Source organism: Schistocerca gregaria, chromosome 10, assembly GCF_023897955.1.
Source record: "Schistocerca gregaria isolate iqSchGreg1 chromosome 10, iqSchGreg1.2, whole genome shotgun sequence".
Taxonomy (NCBI): Eukaryota; Metazoa; Arthropoda; class Insecta; order Orthoptera; family Acrididae; genus Schistocerca; species Schistocerca gregaria.
Window position 1 is genome coordinate 90,502,095 of NC_064929.1, and position 14,445 is coordinate 90,516,539.

Sequence of the window (14,445 nt, forward strand, 5' to 3'; positions counted from 1 at the left end):
GACAAAACAATGAAGAATGTGGACCATATAGGTGATCTAACTAATTAATGGAAAATCTCATATACAATTACTAAACAAAATCTCATAAACAATTACTAACAAAGATATAGAGGGGCTGGCCAGTACTTACCTCAGCTCAGTACAGCCGATAGAAACACAAAAAACAACCGAAAATTTAAGCTCCTAGCTTTCGGAATAAATGTTCCTTCGTCAGGGAGGAGAGAGGGGAAAGAAAGGGAAGAAGGGAAAGTGGATTTAGTTACTCACAACCCAGGTTATGAAGCAACAGGGAAAGGAAAACAGGGAAGGTAGCAAGGATGGAGGCATGGTTGTCAGAGGGAAGCCAAAGATATTCTACTGCAGGTACTGTGCCAGCTTCAAACCAAAGAGGATGCATACAGAAGTAAAGAGGTGTATAGTATAAAGATGTAGGATGGAAAGATGCATGAATGGCTAAAGAGGAAAGGGAAAGAGGAGAAGACTGAAAAGTAAATGGGAGTGAGGTTGTTTAACGTAGGTTTTGTCCAGGGGGATGGCGGGATGAAAGGATGTGCTGGAGTGCAAGTTCCCATCTCCGCAGTTCAGAGGGACTGGTGTTGGGTGGGAGAATCCAAATGGCACATACAGTGTAGCAGGTTCCTAGGTCCCTAGAATTATGCTGGAGGGCATGCTCCGCTACTGGGTATTGGACATGTCCTAGGCGGACAGTTCGTCTGTGTCCGTTCATGCGCTCAGCCAGTTTAGTTGTTATCATACCGATGTAAAAGGCTGTGCAGTGCAGGCATGTCAGCTGATAAATGACATGTGTAGTCTCACACGTGGCCCTGCCTTGAATTGTGTATGTTTTCCTAGTAGCGGGGCTGGAGTAGGTAGTTGTGGGGGGATGCATGGGGCAGGTTTTGCAGCGGGGTCGGTTACAGGGGTAGGAACCGCTGGGTAGAGAAGGTAGTCTGGGAATATTGCAGGGTTTAACAAGGATGTTACGGAGGTTAGGGGGACGACGAAAGGCAACTCTGGGTGGTGTGGGGAGAATTTTGTCAAGGGATGATCTCATTTCAGGGGTTGACTTGAGAAAGTCATATCCATCTGCTCCAGTGACGAATCCCTCAACAATTACACCAATAACCTGACCAGTGCTTTCCTCTCCCGCAACTATCCTGCAGACCTTGTCCACAAACAGATCTCCCGAGCAATACATTCCTCCCCGTCCAACAACAATATTCCTACCCTCAGACCACACAGAAGCATCCCCCTTGTCACCCAATATTATCCTGGCCTCGAATACATCAATAAATTACTCCGCCAGGGATATGACTTTCTCAAGTCAACCCCTGAAATGAGATCATCCCTTGACAAAATTCTCCCCACACCACCCAGAGTTGCCTTTCGTCGTCCCCCTAACCTCCGTAACATCCTTGTTAAACCCTGCAATATTCCCAGACTACCTTCTCTACCCAGTGGTTCCTACCCCTGTAACCGACCCCGCTGCAAAACCTGCCCCATGCATCCCCCCACAACCACCTACTCCAGCCCCGCTACTAGGAAAACATACACAATTCAAGGCAGGGCCACGTGTGAGACTACACATGTCATTTATCAGCTGACATGCCTGCACTGCACAGCCTTTTACATCGGTATGACAACAACTAAACTGGCTGAGCGCATGAACGGACACAGACGAACTGTCCGCCTAGGAGATGTCCAATACCCAGTAGAGGAGCATGCCCTCCAGCATAATTCTAGGGACCTAGGAACCTGCTACACTGTATGTGCCATTTGGATTCTCCCACCCAACACCAGTCCCTCTGAACTGCGGAGATGGGAACTTGCACTCCAGCACATCCTTTCATCCCGCCATCCCCCTGGACTAAACCTACGTTAAACAACCTCACTCCCATTTACTTTTCAGTCTTCTCCTCTTTCCCTTTCCTTTTTAGCCATTCATGCATCTTTCCATCCTACATCTTTATACTATACACCTCTTTACTTCTGTATGCATCCTCTTTGGTTTGAAGCTGGCACAGTACCTGCAGTAGAATATCTTTGGCTTCCCTCTGACAACCATGCCTCCATCCTTGCTACCTTCCCTGTTTTCCTTTCCCTGTTGCTTCATAACCTGGGTTGTGAGTAACTAAATCCACTTTCCCTTCTTCCCTTTCTTTCCCCTCTCTCCTCCCTGATGAAGGAACATTTATTCCGAAAGCTAGGAGCTTAAATTTTCGGTTGTTTTTGTGTTTCTATCGGCTGTACTGAGCTGAGGTAAGTACTGGCCAGCCCCTCTATCTCTTTGTTAGTAATTGTTTCACATCTTTATATGAGATTTTCTATTAATTAGTTAGATCACCTATATGGTCCACATTCTTCATTGTTTTGTCCCTTTTGTTAGCTATCACTTACGTCTATCATCTAAACACTTTCTCTTCTTCAGTGTTTTATATATATATATATATATATATATATATATATATATATATATATATTCGTCACCAACTGTGCTAGTTTCATTTGCCTCCTATTGTCTTGTTCGGTTTATAGTCCACTTCTCTTTTTCTATTTATTGATTTATTTATTTAACATTCCATAGTTTTAACGTTCGTTATTCGCTGTTTTCCAGCCAACAATCACTGCCAACAATCTCTTCCACACCTATCAGTATCATCCAATTCCGTCGATTTCGTGTTGCTGGTGATATTTTTGTGCCATTGTCTATCTTTCTCTGCCACAGGAAACATTTTTTGGAACATTTCTGCGCCACCTGCGAACCTTTTTGCGGCACACGCGATCTTTTTTGCGCACGCACGATCTTTTTTGCGGCACGCGCGATCTGTTTTGCGTCACGCGCGATCTTTTTTGCGTCACGCGCGATCTTTTTTTCGCTACTCGCTATCTCTGTTTTTGAGCAGCGTGTGTTCTTTTTCCCCTGATCTGGACATACTTGCTTGGTCTGGTCAACTTTTTCCGTATTTTTCTTATTCGGTGGTCTTTCTTTGGTATTTAACGTTACCAACACAATTTCTTTCTTTCTCGCCCTTCCTTCCGTGTTTTATTCCTTCTTATGATTACTATTCTAACTTTAGTTATTTAATTTCCCTACCCACCAGTTACCCACTATGTACCCTAATCCTATACCACATTATTTACATTCATTCCGGAAACATGCATTTACCGTAGCCAAACTGCAATCCCACATACTTTTCCTCCGTTCCTGCTTAACCTTTGGAATTACCCCTAAAGGACTTACCGTAAAAGTTCCCATCTCTGGGTGCAATTCCTCCTTCCACCAATCTCTCCTGGACTTCCAGAACCTTCAATCCTTAGCCCTTACCCAACTTGTCCTGAACCTCTACACTACTTCATGTAACCACCACTCCCAACAGCTCCTATCTCTCTTCAAAGTCCTCCACCTCTCAAACCCTTGCTTGGAGAACACACTCAGGAACATCATCCTAGAAGCCAGCCGCAAACTTGAGTCCCATGCCACACACCACCTGAAAAACTATCCACAGTGCTAGTGCAACACCTAAGAAGTGGGGTCCCTCTCCCTATCCCTCACAAACACCAACCACAACAGAACCGTCAACAAACCCCCCTCATAGCCAACAAACCTAGCCTAGCCACCCTACTCAATCTCCCCATCCCAGCACATACCCCACACAGACCAAATCTCAACTATAACCACAGTCAAATGCCACATATCACCAACTCCAATTCAGTTCTAAACCTCTCATCCAGATCCCTCTCTCCTCAAGAGACATCTGTTCTATCAAAAGGCTTAACCTTTAGCCCCACACCTAAATTCAACCACACTGCCCTGGTTAAAGATCTCCTCTCTTTCACCCGGAACCTCAACTGGAAATATCACTTCACCACCCAAACACAGCCCCCAAATACTAGACCCAGTGTTGAACCTTGTTTAGAACAGTTCCGACCGCCTTCTCAAAGGGATCCTCCTCCCCTCCCCCAAAACCATCCCTTGCAGACGTTTCAGGAATTCCTCACATCCAGTGTTGCCTCCCAGTCCTTCTTGAAGAACATTCCGACAACCCCCAACATCACCCCAGCTGAATCCCGTGCCATTAAGCAGCTGAAAACAGACCGCTCTATTGTAATCCTTCCGGCGGATAAAGGCTCCACAACTGTGGTACTTGACCGTGTGGAGTATGTGGCAGAAGGACTGCGTCAACTCTCCGACACCTCAACCTACAAAGCTGTTACCCAGGATCCCATTCCCTCCGTTCAGACTGAGCTGCAGAAAATCCTAAAAATCCAAGGTCCCTCACAAGGCCTCACAATGGCTTCCATAGACTTACTCACTCCACCTGAGCCACGTACCCCTACCTTCTACCTATTACCCAAAATCCACAAAGAGAACCATCCTGGCCGTCCCATTGTAGCAGGCTTCAAAGCCCCAACAGAACGTATCTCAGCTCTGGTAGACCAACACCTCCAACCTATCACCTGCAGACTCCCATCCTACATCAAGGACACAAACCACTTCCTAGAACGCCTCAAATCCATTCCCACTCCTCTCCCACCTGAAACCTTTCTTGTCACCATAGATGCTACATCCCTTTACACAAACATCCCACACACCCATGGTCTCTCTGCCCTTGAGCACTACCTCTCCCAACGCCCACCCGAAGATCTTCCAAAAACCTCGTTCCTTATCACACTTACCAACTTCATCCTCACCCATAATTACTTCACTTTTGAAGGCCAGACCTACAAACAAATCAGGGGAACTGCCATGGGAACCAGGATGGCTCCATCCTATGCCAACCTCTTCATGGGCCACATGGAGGAGGCTTTCCTGAAGACCCAACAGCTGCTTCCCCTGGCCTGGTATAGGTTTATAGATGACATCTTTGTGGTCTGGACTCATGGTGAAGAAACACTCCTTAATTTTCTCCATAACCTCAACTCCTTTTCGAATCTGAATTTCACCTGGTCCTTCTCCAAAACCAAAGCCACCTTCCTGGATGTTGACCTTCATCTTGTTGAAGCTCACATCCACACCTCTGTCCATATCAAACCCACCAACAAACAACAGTACCTTCACTTTGATAGCTGCCATCCATTCCACATCAAACGCTCCCTTCCCTACAGCCTAGGTATTCGTGGCAAACGTATCTGCTCCAGTGACGAATCCCTCAACAATTACACCAATAACCTGACCAGTGCTTTCCTCTCCCGCAACTATCCTGCAGACCTTGTCCACAAACAGATCTCCCGAGCAATACATTCCTCCCCGTCCAACAACAATATTCCTACCCTCAGACCACACAGAAGCATCCCCCTTGTCACCCAATATTATCCTGGCCTCGAATACATCAATAAATTACTCCGCCAGGGATATGACTTTCTCAAGTCAACCCCTGAAATGAGATCATCCCTTGACAAAATTCTCCCCACACCACCCAGAGTTGCCTTTCGTCGTTCCCCTAACCTCCGTAACATCCTTGTTAAACCCTGCAATATTCCCAGACTACCTTCTCTACCCAGCGGTTCCTACCCCTGTAACCGACCCCGCTGCAAAACCTGCCCCATGCATCCCCCCACAACCACCTACTCCAGCCCCGCTACTAGGAAAACATACACAATTCAAGGCAGGGCCACGTGTGAGACTACACATGTCATTTATCAGCTGACATGCCTGCACTGCACAGCCTTTTACATCGGTATGACAACAACTAAACTGGCTGAGCGCATGAACGGACACAGACGAACTGTCCGCCTAGGACATGTCCAATACCCAGTAGCGGAGCATGCCCTCCAGCATAATTCTAGGGACCTAGGAACCTGCTACACTGTATGTGCCATTTGGATTCTCCCACCCAACACCAGTCCCTCTGAACTGCGGAGATGGGAACTTGCACTCCAGCACATCCTTTCATCCCACCATCCCCCTGGACTAAACCTACGTTAAACAACCTCACTCCCATTTACTTTTCAGTCTTCTCCTCTTTCCCTTTCCTCTTTAGCCATTCATGCATCTTTCCATCCTACATCTTTATACTATACACCTCTTTACTTCTGTATGCATCCTCTTTGGTTTGAAGCTGGCACAGTGCCTGCAGTAGAATATCTTTGGCTTCCCTCTGACAACCATGCCTCCATCCTTGCTACCTTCCCTGTTTTCCTTTCCCTGTTGCTTCATAACCTGGGTTGTGAGTAACTAAATCCACTTTTCCTTCTTCCCTTTCTTTCCCCTCTCTCCTCCCTGATGAAGGAACATTTATTCCGAAAGCTAGGAGCTTAAATTTTCGGTTGTTTTTTGTGTTTCTATCGGCTGTACTGAGCTGAGGTAAGTACTGGCCAGCCCCTCTATCTCTTTGTTAGTATATGTAGGTTTTAGTGTTTATATAAATGTGAAGAGGCTTCTACCTCTACATCTACACTCTGCAAAACACTGTGATGTTCATGGCAGAGGGTACATTCCAGTGTAACAGTTATTAGGGTTTCTTCCTGTTCCATTCACATATGGAATGCAGGAAGAATCATTGTTTGAGTGCATCTGTGCATGCAGTAATTATTCTAAACTTATCCCTCTGTGCATGCAGTAATTAGTCTAATTTTATCTTCACCATCCCTATGTGACCAACACATAAGGTGTTGTAGTATATTGCTAGAGTAATCATTTAAAGCCAGTCCTTGAACTTTGTTAGTAGACTTTCTCGGTATAATTTACGCCTGTCTTAGACAGTCCGTTAAGTTTTTTCAGTATCTCTGTGACACTCTCCCACTGACCAAACAAACCTGTGACCAGTCATGCTGTTCTTCTCTCTATTCATTCAATATCCTCTGTTAGTCCTATTTGCTATGGGTCCCACATCCTTGAGGAATATTCTAGAACCAGTCACACGAGTGACTTTTAAGTGATCTCCTTTGTAGACTGATTGCACTTCCCCCACTATTCTACCAATAATCCATGAGCTCACAGGAAGAAATTATCAAAATCCTACACAGTGACAGTCACACTGTGAAAGCACAACTATCAGCACAGAAGCAAGAAAACTGGGACCTAAAAAGTGGAAGAAAATGTTTTTGTGAAAATAGGTGGGTGATTTCCGAAAATAACATCAAAAACACACGGACTGATACATCTGTTCAAAACAATGCACCTGCAACACCTACGGAAGAAACTAGCACAGAAATCACAAAACTCCAAATAAATGTAGTGGGCAAGTGTAACATACAGAAAAAAGAACTCAAAGCACCTCAGTAATGTAACACAGAACGAAAACAGTGATTTCCTTGTTATGGGCAATTCTCTGCTCAAAAATGTGGCAGTGCCAAATTCCACAATAGACATTCGCCCAGGTTTCAAAACCCATCAATTGAAGAAACATTTTAACAACATATATAACTCAAAGGATGGTTCAGCACAGGCATTTCGGAAAAATTACAAGGGGATATTCATTCACAAAGGTACAAATTCCCTTACAAGCAACTCTGAAGAGGAAATTGTAAACGAAACAAAAAATTTAATTCGATCTGACAGATACGTCTACAAGACGTTTAGAATGGGAGTGAGTGGTATTGTCTACAGAAGGTCCATGAGTGATAGTTAAATAGTGCGAATAAACAGTGATATAAATGAAAGCTGTAATGATATGGGAGCCGTGTATGTAAATCCTAGTAAGTTCTTAAGCAATAAATGCTTGGGTAAAGATGGCCTTCATTTTAACAGATCAGGATCAAAAATTCATAGAAAAATGTTCACTGATACTTGTAAAATTCTGAATAATGGGGGAAGCTTATGAGGAATGATGGGGATGAGAAACAGTGTTTGGTAACAAAAACGACAAAACCGAAATGATAACCAAGAAAGAAAATACTGCTTGAAACCATAAATAAGAAAGAATGTTCCTACATAATGCACTGGAATATAAATGGTGTAAGTGCTGACTTTCAAAACAAAAGTCATAAAATGGACGAATTACAAATTATTCTTTTGGAGCATAAAAATATCAAAATTATATGCCTCAATGAACATTGGCTTACATGTGACAATATCAAAATTCTTAACAAAAGCGAAAGTTTTGAAGTAGTAAACATCTTTTGCAGATGTGAGAAATCATGCGGAAGCTCTTGCATACTTACTCATTCTGAAATAAAATATGCAATAAGAAACAATTTGAATCATTTGAATGAAGACAGTATATTTGAGAGCTGCTGTATCGAGTTAAGGGACCTAAATATCATAGTAGTTTCTATTTACAGAGTATCAGAAAAAGCTGCAATTGAAACTTTTCTGTCCAAATTTCAGTGCCTCCTTGAAAAACTAAAAAAATAAAAAGGAAAAAGGTTGTAATAGCTGCTGACTTCAACAATAATATCCTAGGTGAAAGCAATGATGTGTCCAAATTCAATGACAGTAAAAACTTTTGGATTCAAAGTAAACTTTAAGCAAGCCACTAGGGTAAATGCACAGTCATCCATTTGTACTGATAATATCCTAACCAACTATGTATTTGAAGAGTCCATAAATTTTGCTTGGATCTAGGAAACTCTGACCACTCTGCATTATTCATTGAATTGCCTAAAATTAGCAAAGGAATTCCATGCAACAGAAGCTCTATGAAAAGGAACTCCAATAGAGAAAAAAAAAAAAAAAAAAAAAAAAAACACTATATTTAGAAATAAGTTAAGAGAGGTTGAATGGCTCTATGACAACTGTATTTGACAAATATTTAAGCAGTTTTCTTGGGGTGTTTAATTAAAGTTTCCCACTTCTACATCTACATCTACATATATACTCTGTAATCCACCATATGATGCGTGGTGGAGGGTACCTCGTACCACAAATAGCATCTTCTCTCCCTGTTCCACTCCCAAACAGAACGAAGGAAAAATGACTGCCTATATGCCTCTGTACGAGCCCTAATCTCTCTTATCTTATCTTTGTGGTCTTTCCGCGAAATGTAAGTTGGCGGCAGTAAAATTGTACTGCAATCAGCCTCAAATGCTGGTTCTCTAAACTTCCTCAGTAGCGATTCACGAAAAGAACTACTCCTTTCCTCCACAGACTCCCACCCGAGTTCCTGAAGCATTTCCGAAACACTCGCGTGATGATCAAACCTACCAGTAACAAATCTAGCAGCCCAACTCTGAATTGCTTCTATGTCTTCCCTCAATCCGACCTGATAGGGAACCCAAACACTCGAGCAATACTCAAGAATAGGTCGAATTAGTGTTTTATAAGCGCTCTCCTTTACAGATGAACCACATCTTCCCAAAATTCTACCAATGAACCGAAGATGACTGTCCACCTTCCCCACAACTGCCATTATACGCTTGTCTCACTTCATATCGCTCTGCAATGTTACACCCAAATATTTAATCGACGTGACTGTGTGAAGCGCTACACTATGAATGGAGTATTCAAACATTACAGAATTCTTTGTCCTATTCAGTTTCGTTAATTTAGATTTATCTATATTTAGAGTTAGCTGCCTTTCTTTACACGAATCACAAATCCTGTCCAAGTCATCTTGTATCCTCCTACAGTCACTCAATGACGACACCTTCCCATACTCCACAGCATCATCAGCAAGCAGCTGCACACTGCTATCCACCCTATCCAAAAGATCATTTATGTAGGTAGAAAACAACAGTGGACGTACCACACTTCCCTGGGGCACTTCAGATGATACCCTCACCTCCAATGAACACTCACCATCGGGCCAACGCACTGAGTTCTATTACTTAAGAAGTCTTCGAGGGACTCAAATACTTAGGAACCAATCTCATATGCTCATACCTTATTTAGGAGTCTGCAGTGGGGCACCGAGTCAAACACTTTCTGGAAGTCAAGGAACATGGCATCCGTGTGATACCCTTCATCCATGGTTCGCACTTAGAACCACATGTAACAAAATCACTGGTAAAGTTAAATGGATAACTATGCGTATAAAAATTTCTAGTGCTAGGAAGAGGCAATGAAATGAGATATAATAAAAACAGGTAGTTTACTGAATATGCTTGACATTATAAAGCTACCTTCAAAAAGTTGTGAAAGCAGCCAAACAAATGGCAAACAATACATTCATTTCACAACATTAAAGTAAAACAAAGGTAGTGTAGCCTGTTGTCAAATCGGAGTTACGTGTTAGAATTAATAGAAATGAAATATCTAGGATTAAAGTAAATGATGGCCTTATTGTAACCCCAGCTCAAATATTGGAGTGTTTAAATGAATTCTTCACAAGTATGGCAAAGTCAGATGTTGATATAGTAGAGTATCAAAGTAAAGTAAACCCCTTTGGACTCCAGCAAAGAGCTGAGTATCTCACAGATTTTAAAAAAGTCTCAATAAAGCATGTGGAAAATATTATACTATCATTAAAAATATTCAGTTGGATGGGATGGGATACCGACTAAAGTGATAAAAGCAGTGTATCGCATAATAGCATTTCCACTAACTAAAATAATTAAGCAATATTTTGAACAGGGATGCTTTCCTGGTGTGTTGAAGTATGCTAAAGTCACAATTCTGTTCGATAAAGGGTCGAGGGAAGAAATGGGAAACTATTGTTCCATTTCTCTTCTTACAATCTTGTTGAAAGTGTTTGAGAAAGTAGTTGCAAATCAGATACAAAATTTTATTGTAAAAATGATATTATTATAAATAATCAATTTGGATTCCAACCAGGAAAAAACACCCTGGATGCAGTAAATAGCTTTACTGAAAACATATGCAAAGCACTGGACCAGAGGAGTAAAGTTACTGGTATTTTCTGTGATCTTACTAAAACTATCGACTCTGTAAAACATCCCTTGCACATCTAAAAATTAGATAAATAGGGGATTAAGGGCAATACTCTCAAATGGCTTATATTGTACCTGCACAACAGAAAACAAAGGGTAACTATCACTTCAAATGTGGTGAATTATTTTTCGAAGTGGAGTACTGTATCACAAGGTGTGCCTGAAGGCTACATTTTGTGGCCAATCTTGTTCCTATTCTATGTAAATGACTTCTCCACAAATATCAATTCCCCATCACTTCTGTTTGCAGACAATATTTCTGTTTTAACTGAAGATGGTGATGCAGAAAAAATTCCAAGCCTCATTGTAAGCACACTGGATACTCTAGAAAACTGGTTCCAGTTACATGGGTTGAAACTGAACATTGCAAAAACCCATATGGTACATTTCCAAACTAAACACTTAAAATGCACAGAGCTTAAAACAACACACAATAATCAACTTATGGAAAAAGTTGACACTGTCAAATTCCAAGGACTAAATGTGGACAAGAACTTGAACTGGAACACACATATTGACTCCTTATCAAATAAACTAAGCAGTTTTGCATTTGCAGTGCAGATACTTGAAAATTATACTGACACGTGTACACGAAAAATAGCATACAGTAGTTATTTTGAATCTGTCATTAAGTATGGTATAATTTATTTTTAATATTTCTCATATACTGAAACTTCAGAAAAAGAATATCAGATACATGTGTACCACACAGAAAACAGAATCTTGTCGCCCATTATTTCGACAACTGCAAATCCTAACTCTACCTTCCATATACATTTGTGAAATTATTATCTTCCTACACAGCAGGCAAAAATTATCTGAGGAAAATAATTTTAACCACACATACAACACAAGAAATAAAAATAATTTTATGCTCCCCACGCACAAATTGAAATAATATGAACGTGCTCCATAGTATATGAGGATGGCAATATATAAGAAATTAATGGGCAAAAATATATTTAATGTTAAGCCAGAGAGCCTAAAAATAATGCTACATCAGATTCTAGGGAGAAATGCTACTACTCGATAGAAGAATTTTTACAGGATGACATGATAATTTGAGTTAGGGTAATTTAGTGTTATATTTTTAGATCCTATTTTTATTACTGTTGTTGTCATTATCTCTGCCTTTTGTGTATATAAAACAAAATTATATTATTATCATGATTATGTATGTAAACATCAGCTTCCTATAAGAAGCAGAAGAAAAGCTGTGAGTACCGGGCGTGAGTCGTGCTTCGGTAGCTCAGATGGTAGAGCACTTGCCCGTAAAAGGCAAAGGTCCCGAGTTCGAGTCTCGGTCGGGCACACAGTTTTAATCTGCCAGGAAGTTTCATCAGCTTCCTACGTTTACAGTAAATTTTACCAAACTTTTGATGTGTTCCTGTACCTGGATCAAATGGTTATGTATGTTATGAAACTAATAAACCACAATTCTACAACTGCTTTACCCATCACTGAAGCCTTGCACACAAACAAAAATTACGCGAAGCGAAATGTAGTGTGAGGAGGGCTATGCGAGAGGCTTTCAATTAATTCGAAAGTAAAGTTCTATGTACTGACTTGGCAGAAAATCCTAAGAAATTTTGGTCCTATGTCAAAGTGGTAGGTGGATCAAAACAAAATGTCCAGACACTCTGTGACCAAAATGGTACTGAAACAGAGGATGACAGACCAAAGGCCGAAATACTAAATGTCTTCTTCCAAAGCTGTTTCACAGAGGAAGACTGCACTGTCCTTCCTTCTCTAGATTGTCGCACAGTTGACACAATGGTAGATATCGAAATAAACGACAGAGGGATAGAGAAACAATTAAAATCGCTCAAAAGAGGAAAGGCCGCTGGTCCTGATGGGATACCAGTTCGATTTTACACAGAGTAGGCGAAGGAACTTGCCCCCCTTCTTGCAGCGGTGTATCGTAGGTCTCTAGAAGAGCAAAGCGTTCCAAAGGATTGGAAAAGGGCACAGGTCATCCCCGTTTTTAAGAAGGGACGTCGAACAGATGTGCAGAACTATAGACCTATATCTCTAATGTCGATCAGTTGTAGAATTTTGGAACACGTATTATGTTCGAGTATAATGTCTTTTCTGGAGACTAGAAATCTACTCTGTAGGAATCAGCATGGGTTTCGAAAAAGACGGTCGTGTGAAACCCAGCTCACGCTATTCGTCCACGAGACTCAGAGATGCCTTAGACACGGGTTCACAGGTAGATGCCGTGTTTCTTGACTTCCGCAAGGCGTTTGACACAGTTCCCCACAGTCGTTTAATGAACAAAGTAAGAGCATACGGACTATCAGATCAATTGTGTGATTGGATTGAGGAGTTCCTAGATAACAGAACGCAGCATGTTATTCTCAATGGAGAGAAGTCATCCGAAGTAAGAGTGATTTCAGGTGTGCCGCAGGGGAGTGTCATAGGACCGTTGCTATTCACAATATACATAAATGACCTGGTGGATGACATCGGAAGTTCACTGAGGTTTTTTGCAGATGATGCTGTGGTGTATCGAGAGGTTGCAACAATGGAAAATTGTACTGAAATGCGGGAGGATCTGCAGCAAATTGACGCATGGTGCACGGAATGGCAATTGAATCCAATGTAGACAAGTGTAATGTGATGCGAATACATAGAAAGATAGGTCCCTTATCATTTAGCTACAAAATAGCAGGTCAGCAACTGGAAGCAGTTAATTCCATAAAGTATCTGGGAGTACGCATTAGGAGTGATTTAAAATGGAATGATCATATAAAGTTGATCGTCGGTAAAGCAGATGCCAGACTGAGATTCATTGGAAGAATCCTAAGGAAATGCAATCCGACAACAAAGGAAGTAGGTTACAGTACGCTTGTACGCCCAATGCTTGAATACTGCTCAGCAGTGTGGGATCCGCACCAAATAGGGTTGATAGAAGAGATAGAGAAGATCCAACGGAGAGCAGCGCGCTTCGCTACAGGATCATTTAGTAATCTCGAAAGCGTTACGGAGATGATAGATAAACTCCAGTGGAAGACTCTGCAGGAGAGACGCTCAGTAGCTCGGTACGGGCTTTTGTTAAAGCTCCGAGAACATACCTTCACCGAAGAGTCAAGCAGTATATTGCTCCCTCCTACGTATATCTCGCGAAGAGACCATGAGGATAAAATCAGAGAGATTAGAGCCCACACAGAAGCATACCGACAATCCTTCTTTCCACGTACAATACGAGACTGGAATAGAAGGGAGAACCGATAGAGGTACTCAGGGTACCCTCCGCCACACACCGTCAGGTGGCTTGCGGAGTATGGATGTAGATGTAGATGTAGAAGCTATGTCAGCATTCCATTCCGTATCCCTACAAAATCTTACACTCAGGTATTTTTACGAGTTGGCCAATTCCGACAGTGACTCACTGATATTATAGTCATAGAATACTACATTTTTCATTTTGTGAAGTGCACAATTTTACATATCTGAATATTTAGAGCAAGTTCCCAATCTCTGCACCACATTGAAATCTTATCGAGATCTGATTGAATATTTATGTAGCTTTTATCAGATAGTACTTCATTATAGATAACTGCCTCATCTTCAAAAAGCCTGATTTTTACTATTAATATTATCTGCAAGGTCATTAATGTACAGCATCAAGAGCAAGGGTCGCAACACACTTCCCTGGGCAGACCCAAAGTT

General features: G+C 41.7%; 1 protein-coding gene across 9 annotated transcripts in view; it reads right to left on the reverse strand.

Annotated features, from left to right (window-relative positions):
- The window catches only part of LOC126293526 (uncharacterized), a 147,175-nt gene that overhangs the window by 119,964 nt on the left and 12,766 nt on the right, over window positions 1-14,445 (reverse strand). The gene's annotated exons all lie outside the window — the stretch shown is intronic.